The sequence below is a fragment of the Gambusia affinis genome, linkage group LG02 (genome assembly GCF_019740435.1).
Source record: "Gambusia affinis linkage group LG02, SWU_Gaff_1.0, whole genome shotgun sequence".
Lineage (NCBI taxonomy): Eukaryota > Metazoa > Chordata > Actinopteri > Cyprinodontiformes > Poeciliidae > Gambusia > Gambusia affinis.
The window spans coordinates 5,593,518-5,609,029 of NC_057869.1; positions in this window are offsets into that span (position 1 = coordinate 5,593,518).

Below are 15,512 nucleotides of genomic sequence, written 5' to 3' on the forward strand. Positions count from 1 at the left end.
CCTCTACAAAACACCAGCTTGCAGCTTTAAAATGATAAATGATGGTCATCTGCAGCCAGTCTCAAACACTTTTGCAAGAGAGTAGCAGCGAAGGGATCACAGAAGATCTTGGACAAATTCTAAATTTTTGGCCTATTTTTTCCATGTCTTTCTCTTACAATAAAATGTGGCTCTGAAAGTTAAATTGCCAACCTGTCAAGTGAAATTTTAGTCGAACTTCTCTTAATTTTAAGACATTTTCCACTTCAGTGGGTTTGTTCACAGAATTTTCCTGAGTCTACATGTGTACTTATACAGAAATTTCAAATGAATTACTTAATGCATTCATATTGTCCAAGAGCCTGCAAATTATCATATTAATGCAGACCCTTGAGAAACAGAGAAGGTCAAAGCCCCGGGCACAAGACTGGTGAGGATTTTATTTCTGTTTTAAAGCTTATGAACAAATGTAAAAAGATATTTTTAAAAGCTATCTTTCTTACCCTGAAACTAGATACTGTGGCAAATCAAGCCTTCAAGAAATACCACCTACTAAATTAAGTAATGCAATTCATACACATTTAAAGTATGTAGTATATATGTATTTAGGGGAAGAACTACCCATTGTGGTGTATATTTCCAGTTGAACCCAGAAGTTTACGTACACAAAATAAGAAAACACATGTACCACACAATTAATACGCAAGTGTTTAATTCTTATTCTAATGTGATTTCACTTTAGCACCGAATATTTTCCTTTTGTAACATTACCTTCTAACTTGTTTTATATTGCAATTTTCTATGGTCTTTCATAGTCTGCAGCATTACTTAGGTCACTCTGCTCACTTTTGCACCTGCTTTTTGGTGGCTGGGTTAAACACAATTGCCATTTAATGCAAAAATTACATTTACAGAAAGTAATCAATGTATAGTGCTTGCCAAAATATACAGTGATTGCACTGCTTTGTGAATTTCTTCCTAAGACTGTCAGAACATTTTGTCATATCAATGACGAGATAATTAGTTGCTACATGACCTTCAGCCTCCAGCATCAGCTTTCTTTCTACAAGGATGCACAAATTAATTTCCTGTCTCTATTCTGATTCAAATCTCTATATCAAATGAAAGAATCTCAGGGGTAAATTGTTTTATTAGTTTGATATTTTATTCTTCAAATTTAACAAATGAATGTTGTACGAACAAATGCGAATTAATGCAGAAATAAGATTTTCTTTTTCTTTTTTACCATATTGTCCGTTAGAGAAGAACATGTTGATATGGTTATTTGTATACACAGATGTGCTTGATATTATCTGTGCAAAACACACACCTCAAATGTAAACTTTAATCTAAATAAATGGAAAGGTTGTTTGTTTCTTTTTTGTTGATAACTCCAATTAACCTTGTAGAACCAGATTAAGTCAAAGTACATTTTTATTTATACTAGCAGTTGCATGGGATTTCAAGACATGTGGAGCAAGTGACCTTGCTTAGTTTTTATTCTTCAATTTTTCTAAGGGCTTAACAGTGTATTTTAATGTCCCATTCATTAGCATGGTACAATGTTGTTTGTGAAAGGTTAGTACAAAGATTGTGTAAGATTTAGTTTTTCACTCTCTACAGAGACTAAGAGTTTCCATAGAAGCTTAACCAAGGCAGTTGCTTTAAGTGGTTTACTTTACCAGTCTGTCGTGATCCCAAGATGGGATCATTCATAGACCTAATAATCTTTGCAACCAGATAGCTGTTGTGACTCCACTGTCACAGTAGGAGTCAGGTTTCTGGACCTACAGATCCCCAGAGATGAAATCTGTTTCCTTGTGAGCTGAAGCAACACAATTTGGACCTAAAGGAAGGCAATTTGTGGATTCCTTCTTGTGCATGTTTGTTGTCCACTAAAGTGTTTCTGATAGCGGGAGAACATCTTACTTCCACATTTCCCTTTGGGATTGTAGTTGCATTAAAATGCTCAATAAAATGTTTTTCTTTTTTTCTTTTGATAACCTCATAAGCTCCTGGCAATTATTTTATTTTTAATGAGTTAATTTGGGGTATTTGTCTTCTGGTCACCAGGCTTTCCTTAATAGTACATATAATTTGAATATAATTTGTACCTTTAAAGGAGTAGTGAGTAGATATTGGTTGAATATGAATAAATTCTTGATTTTAGACATTCACAATTGTCTTTAATCTAACCCATATAGAAGTTAAATTGTTGTGTTAATCTTTAAGTTAACTATAGATAAATGTGAAATCCTGGGGAATGTATAGAAATCTACTCCCTTTTCATTTTCTAACTGATATGCCTCTCTGGATAAAATGTATTCAGAAACATTAATATAGCTATATGTAGCCTTATTTCACAAAAGTCTCCTCAAAGTGATTTCAATTCACATTCTTTTCTGCCTTTTTAAAAGTGCACAGTAAATGACCATCTATAAAATTTGCACTGGCGCTCTCTTGGCGAGACACATTATGAGCTCTTTAAAGAACAACAGGTGTTATGCATGAAAGGTTGCACTGATGTTGATTTGTTCAGGAAATCTGCACTTGTGGAAAGCCCATTGTATTTTTAATGTCTTCACCCTGTGTCTGAATGCCCTGGCGAGAACGCAGACATTTCAGATGATAATGGTGATAATGAACTGCAAGCTTGCAGACACTTATGCTCAGGGTGCACTTCACTGCTGCAATCTGGCATATGGTTAGAGATTACAATGGCTCCTCGACATTTGTTGACCTTGATTTAAGCAACCCTGCCTTCCATACATAATTAGTGTCAGTTAATTTCACCACATCCCGTCAGTCATTTTAACTCAGGTGCCAGGTGTTTCAACAGACTGAAGAGCTGTGGAGGAATGCAGTCAATTGCGTTGTTGCTGCTTGGCCCGCTTATGGCTGTCCCACTGACTCACTTAGCTGATCGATACCTAATTCCCTTAAATAATCAAGGGCCCTCTGCAATGGGAATGTGGTGGGAGGTGTGATAATTGATTACTTTTGCTTTATATTTCCCCAAGTGAGCACACTCTGTACGACACTCCAGCACATTTTTCATCGAGCAGTTGAACAAGTTGCTGAGGTATACACCTTCTATGCGTCACATTTGATCAGGACAAATTCACAGAGGCAAATCTTTTTTTGCTTATAAGCTGTTGAGTGACTTTAGTGCTTGACTGTAAATGCATGTAAACTTGTTTTATTTATTTTTTTCTTTCTCTAAATGTAATTGTATTCATGGAATCATACTTGCCGCAGAAGGAATTAGGGTGTTGTTAGATGGTATATCAATGAATAAAACATGATTTCCAAGATCAAAAATATTGCTAATAAGAACAATTTTGAAGATAAGTTTGAAGAAGGAAGAACTTTTTTAAAATATGTAATAGTATAAATTTTTCGTTGGCTCATATTAGAGATTCCAAATTCAGCCATGCTTCTCCAGAGGGGACAGAAGATGAAGAAGACCGGAGGCAAATTTTTTGCCTGCCTTGCAGTTCTCATTTCTCAGATCTCTTCATGTCAGCCTGTTTTTATGTGTGTGCACTTGATTGTACATTGGTGTTTATGCACATCTGCATCCGTGCTCCAAAGGGAGAAGAAGAGAGCGTGAGAGCTGAGAAATAACATTTTACTGTTGAAGAGGTACTTTGAGTGGCACAAACCATCTGTTGTTTAATTCTGTATGCCACTAGTTGTTTGTCTGCCAAAACTGCAAACGATGTCAGAAGGATTAGACATAGAAGAAGAAAAGTGAGCAAGCTCTGAGCCAGCAGCACGTCAACATAGTTGACAGCTGCAACATCACAATTGAACTCGCATTGATTCATTTGGAAGTATAAAATATTTGGTTGGGGATATCTTCAGGATGAGTGGATGCCTTTTTCTACAAGATATAACATTTGTGGAGGAAAGTTTTTTTCTTTCTTCACCATCTAAAATGGATCAAGACCAAACAAAACAGTCTCATTGAAGATTTAGACTTTTTCTACAGGGGCTGTTCATCAAATCTCACGTTTTTCACAAGAAGATGAATTTCATCCAATTATCATTTTATTTTTCATTTATTTCTTCAGTATCCTCTGGGTGCAGCCAGAGATTACCAATAAACCATTCCTTAGATTCCATCTCCTGGCCCATTCTCCCATTTCATTTAATAATTTAAAAAAGATCCGATAGCTTCTTTTCTTCTCCAGTTAATGAAAAATCTTTTAACAGCAACGAAACTATAGCTGTCCAAACTTCTAATGAGGTTCAGCAGTTGCTTTTTTATTTTATTTTATTTTATTTTTTTCTCCAAACAGTTTTATTTCTTTCCTTTTGAGGAGACAGGGGGAAAATGCAGGTTTTGTATCTATGTATCACACTATGTAAGAAGCATAAGAAGCAGTTCCAGAAAGCCTGGCTTGATAAAACCTTTAAATTAGTTTTCTTAAACAGCACAAAGATCAAAATCCCTAAACTTTTTTAGCCACTAATTAATAAAGTGTACATTTAAAGCAAAGCATAGTAAGTATTCTTTCTAGAAAGTCACTACCACCCTCCTGCTTGTCAGCTGATCTTGCTCACTGTCAGTGTCCTTCCTTATTGGATAGGAAAAACACTTTTTCCACCTCACCCGCCTGGCTTTGGTGGAAGGCTTTGACAATGCAACTCTGCAGAGATTTTTTTTCTCTCCAAGTATCACCTGGCATTTCAGGTGTGCCATATGGAGAAGCAGGTTGCCTGCATGTGCCAGGGCAGCTTTGCTCTGCAAAATTGGATATCTGGAGATGGGTGTCCTAATTGCTCGTTGACTTTCAGCAGGAAGGGGCAGGTAGTTTTGGCTCCCAGAGGCCCCAGAAGCACAAGGCAGACAGACACCAGGCACCCCCACAGCGCAGCGATGCACCCGACTCAGCAGCAGATCAGAAGCGAAACACACGAGCAGTCGCCCTTAGGCCAGAGAGACACAGGCAAAGATACATGGCATTTCTGCAGCTATTACCAAATGAAGTTTATGGTTTTTGTCAGTGTTGGTTTTTAAAATATTAAGATTCCAAGAAACGTAACTGTACATCAGAACAAAAACATTTTTTGTCTTACTTTAAATTTTAAATTGGCATTTTCTGTTTTGTTTTTGTTTTTGTTTTTGGTAATATGGTTGCTTGCCCTCCATGGCACGTCCTTGGAAGCAATCCTGGTATGTGACAAATTATTTGAAGTGTCCCATCCTAAAAAAGGGGGAGTTGCTGAAGTACTTAAATAAACTACTACAAACATATAAATTTAAATATTATTGTAATGTTGTGAAGATTTGCTTTTTCTGAACTTTTTAATCCATTCAGTATGACAGATTTATTGCTGTTGTCAAAGTTTAGGTGCATTTATTTAGACTTTGAACCTACGTCCGCCCAGTCATAACATTGGTTAAATTCAGGTTACTTTTATTTACCTGGATCCACTTTAATTACTGAAATTTCCTTGAAACCTGCAGCATTCCACATTTTTTACATTTTTGGTCTGTTTTGATCACACCACAGGCTCAAAGGTCATTAGAGCCATAACATGTAATGTGGCCACAGTGCATAAATCCCTTGTTTAATTTTATGTGTCAGCTCAGAAGGATCTATTCACTCTCCACAAGTACCACAGAAGTACCAGAAGTTTAGTTGACAGACAACCAGTTGCTCTTACAGTTCTGCCTTTCATAATCTTCTGTAAACTGTTATGGCTTGTGTCAGTTTACTGGTTGGTAGTAAAACTAAGGGTTTTCTAATAAAAAAATCCAAGCAATAGTTGTCTAAATATTTGACAAATATTTTTGACCTGCAAAAATCTGTCTGCAAAATACTGCAGTATGTGCAACACCAATAATTTTATATTGGGAAAAATATAAGTAAAGATGTGGACAAGAGCCTCTAAACAATGAGCTAAAATGTAAGCTACAAGTGAAGTTAAAGTTAAATACCTATAACTTTTAAAGGTATTTAAAGAGATTATTTGATGTTGAGCTTTTAAGGAAAAGAAATAAATGCAACACATGTATGTTTCTTAGTCAATGATTTGAATTACCTGGAATCAAGGGTGAATACTAAAATTAACTGGATATCCTTGAGAATGTCTCCCTCACTGATGAGCTTAGCCTGGTTTTATAAGTATCAACCATGTGTTGCTGCCACTCTTATTGGTCTGCCACTGTGAAATGGTCACCAAGCATCTAATTATTTTATTCAGAGTCCTCTTGATAGTCTTAGACGCTGAATTGATGTTAAGTCATTAATGAGGACAAACCTGAAAGGCTCCTAGCTGCCTTATGAAGATTTCCCTTTATGATTCCATTGGTTAAATCTTCTTCCTGCTGTGATTCAGTCCATATAAGCTGATCCCCTTTACACAGACGCCATATGTGCAACCCCAAAGCAACCAGTAGTGAGCTAAATGAATTAGTGTGCACAAATGTGATCCAATCATTGATGAAAGCAGAAAAAAACTAATTCAATTAGGTTTTCTCACACAAAAAGGGAAAAATATCTTGTCCCAATATCTCCTCAGATGATTGAATACTTATAAGCAAGCCAATTTTAATGTGTCTCTGTGAAAACATACTTACCACTTAACATTTTAACCTAGAGTTGGTTGGAGTCAAAGTTTTCGCTTTCATAGCAGGCTTTTTTTCCATATCTGGGAGACAGATTACAAGACTTCTTTTAGTTGTTATTGTCCCCTAGATGAAGCTCAAAGGAATTACTATTGCCATTAACTTTTTGTCATACTATGGACTTGAACAATCGTTCAGAGCTAATTTACTTAGCTGTTTTTCTCCTATAGATGAAGCCTCTAAAATAACTTTTACTCTTCATTAATGTAGAAAGTACCCCTTGATCCGTGCTGCATAGTCAACAACATAATGCAAGCAACAGTCTATTGGGATGATGGTGGCAAAAATGGTAAGAGTTTAGGTGGGTTGCCAGGTCAATTTCTGCTCTGTCCTCCTCTGCATGGCAACCTCCCTTGTTTTGGTGCTATGGCTAGTATCCAGTAGCTTGCCACCATCAATGTGTGCGTGGATGGGTGAATGACTGAATGTGGTGTAAAGCGCTTCATCAAGTACAGGCCATTAACCATTTACTGTTGTTATATGCTCATCCTGGAAGAGTGAATTAAGTCAGTAACTTATTTCAGTCTGCTGGATTTCTTAAGCTGGGACACATCTTATCAATTTGAATAATAAACTGGACTTAACTAGCTTTTGATAGCTAGAATCAAAAAGGAAGTGGAATTTGTTTGCGTGATTAGATTGAATTAACTTTTTTCAACCGCCTTGAGGCAATGTGTTAACTGTTATAAATCTAGAAATTGTGAGTTTACAAGACAAAGATCTGATGCTACATTTGCATCTGATGGTCTGATTATGAAAATCATACAATCTCTCAAAAAACAAGAGCAGCAGAAGACCTGGGATGAGACATGTCACTTAAAAAAATTTAAAACTACTTTAAGTCTTTGTGTCATTCTTTCTCAGATAACAATCATATCTTACTCTATTTGAAGCATTTATTTATAACATTCTGGACCATTTTTTTTTCTCATTCTACTCCTTCCATAAGGATGACGACAAATGACTTTGTTTCAGTCCAAGGAAATATGTTTTAATGTCTTCCTCTCATGAGTTTAAAAATTCTGTACATTTTCGATATAGTATTACAAAAATAAAAAAAAAGGTGAGTAAACAATTACGTTAAGACTTAGTAGGTAATGTAATTTTATTTATATAGCGCATTGTCAACAGTAAGGCAATTCAAAGTGCTTTACATGAGTAGATGGTGGAATTAATGCACTTGTAAAATCTCAACTATGCCAGATACTGAAAACATATGAGTCATTACCAGAGGAATCTCTGTCCTTCCATTTATAACTGGTATGACTGGAATACCGTCAATAACAAATACATTATCCCTTTAATGCTTGTGTCTCGTGTATCAAGATGACAATGACACACAGTGATTCATTGCCTGATATTTGTAGCAATAGCAAACAAAAGTTGAAATGTGTCCCTTTCTAAATTCTTGTAACTGCTAGCTGTGCTGCAGCACTAATACCAGCTTTCATATTTCTACAGTGTTAAGTTGCTAAATTCACTGACTGCCACAAGAGGGAGCTGTGGCCCTGGCACCATTCCACTTTCTCTGCTAATGGATAACGTAGTTGTTCTGACAGGAACAAATCCAAGGTTATCTGAAGTACTGACTTTGTGTATTTAATTTATATAATTAAAAAAATCCCCCCACCTTCCTACAATGAATCAAGACTTGTTCTATCTCATTGGTTGGCACTCAATGAAAACTCCTGAAGGAAAACCTTGGCTTGCAAACCAGTCACCCCTCAAAACAGTACACTTCATTTCGCAGGTACATTCTTCACAACCACAGATAGATGGTAAAGTAGATGACTTGTGAGCACTAAATTACCCAGTCTGCCTTCTGCACCTGTCAGTGACTGCTGACCATGAGGGCATGCCTCATTTTCCTGAATCATCCTTTCTTTGGAGTTCACTCAAAGTTCACATACATTGGTGATACATGGCTGACTATAAGCCTGTTTGGAAATTATCAGCCCTGAAGATATCACTTTATCTTAACAGATAAATGCACCTTTTGTGCATTTGTGTGGGAGGCTTTCTGAAATTTAATTCTGCAAATTGAACAATTGTTTGTCTTTGACAAAATTATTTAGCTGTTTTTTTACTCTTCTTAGAACAATTGTATGAATGAATCCATTATAACTAAATTGATTTTTCACAAATAAATTAAACTTAATTTACACTGTTTATCTCTAGTTTGTGATGTGAAAACACACTATGTATTTGAATCATCTCTTTCAGCATTGTGTAGAGCAGAATTTATCAGAAGTATTCTGTAAACACTAGCTGTATTTATGTACCTGTATTTGCACGATGCAAGTCTCTTGCTAGTGAGGGTTGGTAAAGGGTAACTGAAAGTCAAACACTTTCTTCTGCACCTGGCAACTGTGCCTTGAGGGCATACTGTATATTATTCTAGAGTGTATCATGCTTTGAATATTACTGCAGTGCTCCACAGGTTTACAGGTGTTTTACTTTGCATATCTAAAACAAAAACCCAGCCTATTTTATATGCTGTTCCTCAGTATTCTTTACTTGTCCATGCAAATCTTGCTTCCCTCTGGACGTCTATTTGGAAACCTTTCATACTTGTTTATCTATCCCAAAGCAGACTCTGAAAAAGGAGGAGGATGACCTTTCAGATCCACCCCAGTGACCCAACAGCAACAGTGACGAGCGTGGAAAGATCACTGACAGACAATACCCTGTTAGACACATGGGTAATGTATAAGCAGCTGAGAACACCCGACCTGTGCAGCAAGACACAGACAGGGGAAGAATGTTAAAGATGTAGGCTGTACAATTTTTCCTTTTATTAAACCGGATTTTTTGACGTCCCTATGGGAAGCAATCATCTGATATTGACAGTGCCCAGAGTGCTATCAGTTTTGGAGAATTTTTAAGGAACATGACAAAAGCTAAGCTTGTGGTCTCAAATAGAATATGTTGGCATTCAAAAGCTTGTTCATGCATTTCCTTGTTGCTTTAAGTAATTTTATGTACAGTGGCTGCACAATATTTCCTTTGTCTGATCAACTGTGGCATTCATCCTTAGAGATTAAGCAGGAGACAACTTAATTTCTTCTCTTGTTTCCATGTAAGTTGTTTTGTTCACATCCCAAGATGTGAATTTCTGCAAAAGTTCCTGGGGAAACGAGTTAAGACTCTGCAGTAAGTGTATGTCTGATTATATGCCTGCGGTGTTGTGTTGATTTTCCATGTTTAACATAGATAGCTTCTTCCACTGAATTCATGTGTACATTACTGTCCTCAAACTTGTGTCCCTTATTCTTGAGATATAAATGAACAATTGAGTCTTGAGTTCCTAAGGGTTATAATGCTCCATGATTGACTTCAATGGCTCTATTCACCATTCTATTAACATCTATTCTGATTAAATTTTATGAGACTTTTACTTTCAGTCACACTTAGAAGTGAAGAACCCTTTTGGATAACACCTTCAAGAGCAGAAGAAGCCCAATTACCTTCGACTTCAGCATATAGGATTTTCTAGACAGAGCTGACATTTTCACATAGAGCACTTGTTTTAACACTCATTGCTACATTGACAGCAGTGTAAAAAATGGCCGTTTGCCTAATTTCTGTTTTTATTCTAAGCCAAGTTTAATTCAATTTGGTTTTAGCTACATGGTAAATGGTAACTTGCCTCCTTCTGCGTAGCGCTTTATGAAATCTGAAGTCTTACAAAGTCTGAGGACTCCAAAGCACATTACAAATCGATTCGTAAATACCCCATTCCTAAAAACATTCACACACTAATGGCAGGCGTGCTTCTTCTTATACAACTAGGCAAAGTGGTTGAAGTGTCTTGCTCTTGCCAACCACCAACCATGTATGACCCTGCAAAGATAAGGAGGTTAAAACAATGGATGAATAAATGGGTGAAGTCTACACAAATAAGCCTCATAGTGCAATAAGTATATTCAAACTTAACATTGTTTTAATATTACATTCCATCAATTTAAAACAGAATATCTGCAATCTTACAATGTGTCATACAATCTGTGAGGCTAAAAAAGTGTTTCTTGAGAAATATTACAAAAATATGATGGCATAAATAATTCTTTAAAAGTGTGGGAGCAAACCAAAACTGAGAAATTACTTTAAATTTATTAGTCATTCTTCTCAGACCAACATGAAACTAAAAAAATATAAGATTTTGTCTGATTTTTAATCCCCATTGTGATTTTTGTCCATCTTGAGAATCATTTTAAGACATCAGTAAGTGCACAGACTGCAATGGGTTTTCAGTTGTTTGAACGTTTTTGTCAAACTGAAACTCAATTTGTTCTTTATTTCAGAAGTATTTGTCTCTTTGGATCCATGTGCCAATCTTGGCAATGCAGGTTGAATCACAAGTCTCCATATGTCGGTTGTTCTTAGTCATCCAACTTACCAAATGCAGCTGGGAAATCAGAAATCAGATAGCCTGTGCTTTGTACCACATACTAGCATGCTGTTTCTGAATAATGAGGACAGATTTCTTTCTGTAAGTAACATTATGGCACAAATGTAAATTGTTAATGTCCCACAGAATGAATAGATAAGGTTAGATAAGATTAATCTTTATTGTTCACTAAGGTTTAAATTGCTCTTCAGCTCTTCAATCATGAAATATAATAGATTGTTTCAGTGACACATGTTATTTAACTCTATTAATTTTTCATAGATTTCGGTAATTATTGTAAAATAGTGTGTTTTAATTCTGTGTTGTCACAGCCTAGATTGTTGTCAGGGGAGTGAAAAGTTTAAGTTTCAAGAAACTTATAGTTCTGGGTCTTCCCTTTAATTTTTGGCCCAACCCAGAGGTTTTAGGATTTTGATATCAGAACTGACTGATTTTGTGTCTTGTTGACCAATTGTGATGATTACAGGATCAATATTGTAGTCATTTGACCAATTACACTTACTTGTAATCCCAGTGGAGTTTTATAAAATTCAGTTTACAATCATGATGATAGGACAGAAAAGGCATTTTTATTAGGCTCAACTACTAAACAACTGACTGGCAGGTAGTGTCTAAATCTTGTTGTCATGGAGACTTTACGAGCCCAGCATGTTGATCTTTGCTGCAGTTCTGAAACAGTGAGCCTTGAAAATGCTTTACTTCCCTTACCTTTCTCCCCCCTGTGTGAGACGGCAAGATAACCGTAGGCGCTCATCTGGCCCAGTGGCTAAAAAACTGTTTTCTCTGTCATGTGATAGGTATGCCTCAGGTAAACAGAAAGTTCTAGATGACAAATAGAAAAATCATGGCATAAAGTGAAGTAGAAATGGTAAAAAATACTTAAGTTACATCTATTTTGAGGGAATCATCGGAGGCACCAATTATGATTTCGTAAAAGAAAAGACATTTCTTAATATGGGATGTTTATTCCTGCTTATGGAATGCGACTGTGAGGTTGTGCTACTATAAACAAAACATTTATTTTTTTTATTTAGTTCTTTTTTAAATCTTTTTTTTTTTTAAAGAAGCCCTGACTTCTTTATACTTTTCCAACACTTAAAAGTACCTTTATAGCTTAAATGCAGTGATTAGAAACAACATCGGTATGAATAACCACCAGCAGACTTGGTTTTAAAATAACCTTGAATTGCAAGGTGGCTCAGTTATTCACATGTTCTCCTTGGATATGTTTGGATTTCTTCTAGGCTTTCAGGTTTCCTCACATAATCCAAAATCACTCAGGTAAATTACTCTTTCTGAGCTGTGAATAAAAATGAGTTGTTGGTGTGTATGATTTTTTGTTCTGTGTCTCAGTGTTGAAAATATGCTAAAAGCTGGTAAGCAATCATAATAAAGAAGTCATTGCTGTAATGCCATTAAAGATTCTCTTTTTTTATTAGTTTTTTAAACTGATGCTTTTTCTCTTGTGTTATTATCTGTTGAGGGATGGTTTTCTAATATCTTATCAGAAACAAGCTAATTGGTGGAAAAACAAATTGTAAGCCTAAATGTGTAATTACAGAAAAGCTAAAATAAACATGATGGAATTACTTTGTGAAAAAACTGTTTCAGGAAATATAAATTCTCTTTAGAACTTCCATTAGGACGAAGTTTCTGCAAGTGAAATGAAAAGGTTTGAATAAAGTACTTTCCAAGTATCCAAGTAGAAAGTGAGGACTTTGCAATGGAAACCAATCTAAATTTGGGTTTTGTGTTTATGGCATCCTTCCACCATGTTTTGCAGCCCCACATGTAGTTATGGCTGCTGTGCCATAAATCATACCTGCTGAACACACTGTATTTCATCTTCCAACCCATTCATAATCAACCTCCTCTGACTCACCCATGTGAAAATGAGACACAAAGTCCCTTAAGGATACAATTTTTCTTTGCGGTCGTGAAGGATTCCTCAGAGTATTATGAAGGACAAAGAACTACACAGCAGGACAACTTTGTTGTCTTCAGACTCATGTCTTGGAAAGTTGTAATGGTATCCCCAGAGGTAATTTGTTCCTCAAAAACATTCAGACGTGTAAAGAGACTCTTCATCGGGTTGCGGATTTCTTCCTAGAATATCTAAAGCAGTGGAGAATCAGGCACACTTCTGCGTACTACATTTGATTCTCTGTATTTTAATTCTCTGTACTACCTTCACAGCTGGTGAGCCAATGGCAATGAGACTGTGCTTTATGATCAAGTGTTTATGGAACATGATTAGAGTACAAATGCTAAGGGATTTAAGAATAAAGTTGCTGAATTTAGTTAAACAGTTGGTGCACTAGTTTTGAAAAATACTGAACAAAAGTATAGCAAGGAAAAAGACTATTTCCACCTATGGATGGAGAACAGCATAGTGGGAGGACTTCAGTCCAGCTGCAAACACAGCATTATAATGGGTTTCTGCCATAAAGACAGAAAGAAGAAGTATAGCCAGAATATTGCAAAGCGCTTCAAAGAATCTTTATATAGTTGTCTGGACACATGAGGGGGTGTTGCGGCACATGAAGAAGCCACAATATCGGAGAAGATTGAGCTTACTAAACAGCATGAGGTCTTCTGGAGCAATGGCATTTACAACATGCCCACAAACTCTGTCTATTGTGACTACAAATCAAAAAGGAATTGAGCAACAATGATTGCTGTCCTTCTTCATTTATCATACTTGTGGTGCACCTAAAAATGCCACCACATTATTCAGGTTATTTTATAATTTTTTAATATCTTCATGTAAAATTTATTCTATTTTATCCACAAATGAACAAATTATATTTTGTTTGCATTTCGACATGTTAATCTTCCTGTAGCTATAGTTCTTTTCTGAGGTTGGGATGGGAGTAATAGTGGCGAAGCAGAACCTTTGTTTGGGGGTCGTTGCTTCCAGGTTGATTTTGGAGTGGAGTTCCAGTTTGCCTCAAATGCAATCTGGATGCTTATGGCAGTGCTTCGGTTGTCATTGCTGATTTCTATTTTATTATCCTTCAGGTACACAGTGAAAACATACCAAAGCTACTCTGTAAGATGTTTACCTATTAGTTGACCAGTATAAATTTGTTACGGTTTCTGTGCACCGTTTTGCCGGTAGTTGCCAGTTTCATCAGGCAGGGGTAAAGTTGGCAGTATGCCAGCCCTCGCTGGGAAAGTCCCGCGAGGGAATGTGATTAGAAGGCTGTGATATCTTACTAACTCCGGGTTTTAGGAGTTTTATTTTGCTTTTGTTTGAATAATATTCAGCTCAAGTTACTTGTTGACTCATAAAGTAGCTCAGAGCATAAGAGTAAAGTGAGTCCAGCCAAAGATAAAGATAAAGAAACTATTCTTTGTTCATGAAGTGTGGGAATTGAGGTTAAAGTTGAAATAAGGCTAAGTTAATTTATATATTTGTTTTGTAAGTCTTGTAATTTTATTTTTGATTGGTAATCAGTTAGAATTGAATGCTTATGCGAGTTAACCAAGATCTAAAATGCAGTAATGTTTGAAAACAGTTGATTTATCCTGTTTGATACACATTCTGATTGTCTTCATCTAAGTGAAGGATGGAAATTTGAAAATGGTAATGTGTGAAGTTAATTATTACCTGTGAGAAAAGTAAACCAGGTTTATAAGACAATGGCAATGTAAAACAATAATATTGTACACTACAAAATGTTTGTTTAACAAATGAAAAAAATCACAATCTGGATACTAACTGCAGCGCTTCAGTCATCATTGCTGACTTCTATTTTATTATCCTTCAGATTGTGCAACATCACAGTTATAGCAGTCCTGATACTGAGTGTTAACAATAACACTGAATGAAGTGATCTTAAGCTAATTTACAGAACAACATAGCTATTAGCCAGTGCCATTTTTGCTGTTAAAGTCTAACCTTTTTCTCTTCCTTTGGTCTGTGAATAACTTGAATTGTTTACACACTCTCTTATCTGCATAACATGGTTTTGTGGCAGTTCAAAAAGCCGCAATTGGAGCGGAGGGATGCTGCTTTGGCGTTAAGAAAAATTACATGCATTGATTGATTTGTGCATATTTAAACTCTTTTCAATATATCCACAAAACTCAGCAACACAACATTTTGGCATATTTCTCACAAAACAAACAAAATCCATGTTTTTTTGTGGATGCTAATAGAAATATTTACATTTCTATACATCTCACGGCACTAAGAAAGTCTTTTCCCCCCTCCCAACATACTTGTCTAAATTCATCAAATATTTTTCTCTTTATTATATTAAATAAGGGATAGGAAAGCAGCAGCAGCTGCATTTATCACCAGTAGCATAAATTTCCCCCTGCAGATTGAAATGTGCTCTTCCTCTCTTGCCATTAAAACTCTGTTGGCTAAGTCTAATTAGAGGGGTGAAAGAAACAGGAGATAAAATGGCCGATAGAAGAATCTGTCTGATCATATTTTGAATCAGCTTTGACATGTTATTTTATGAAACAATA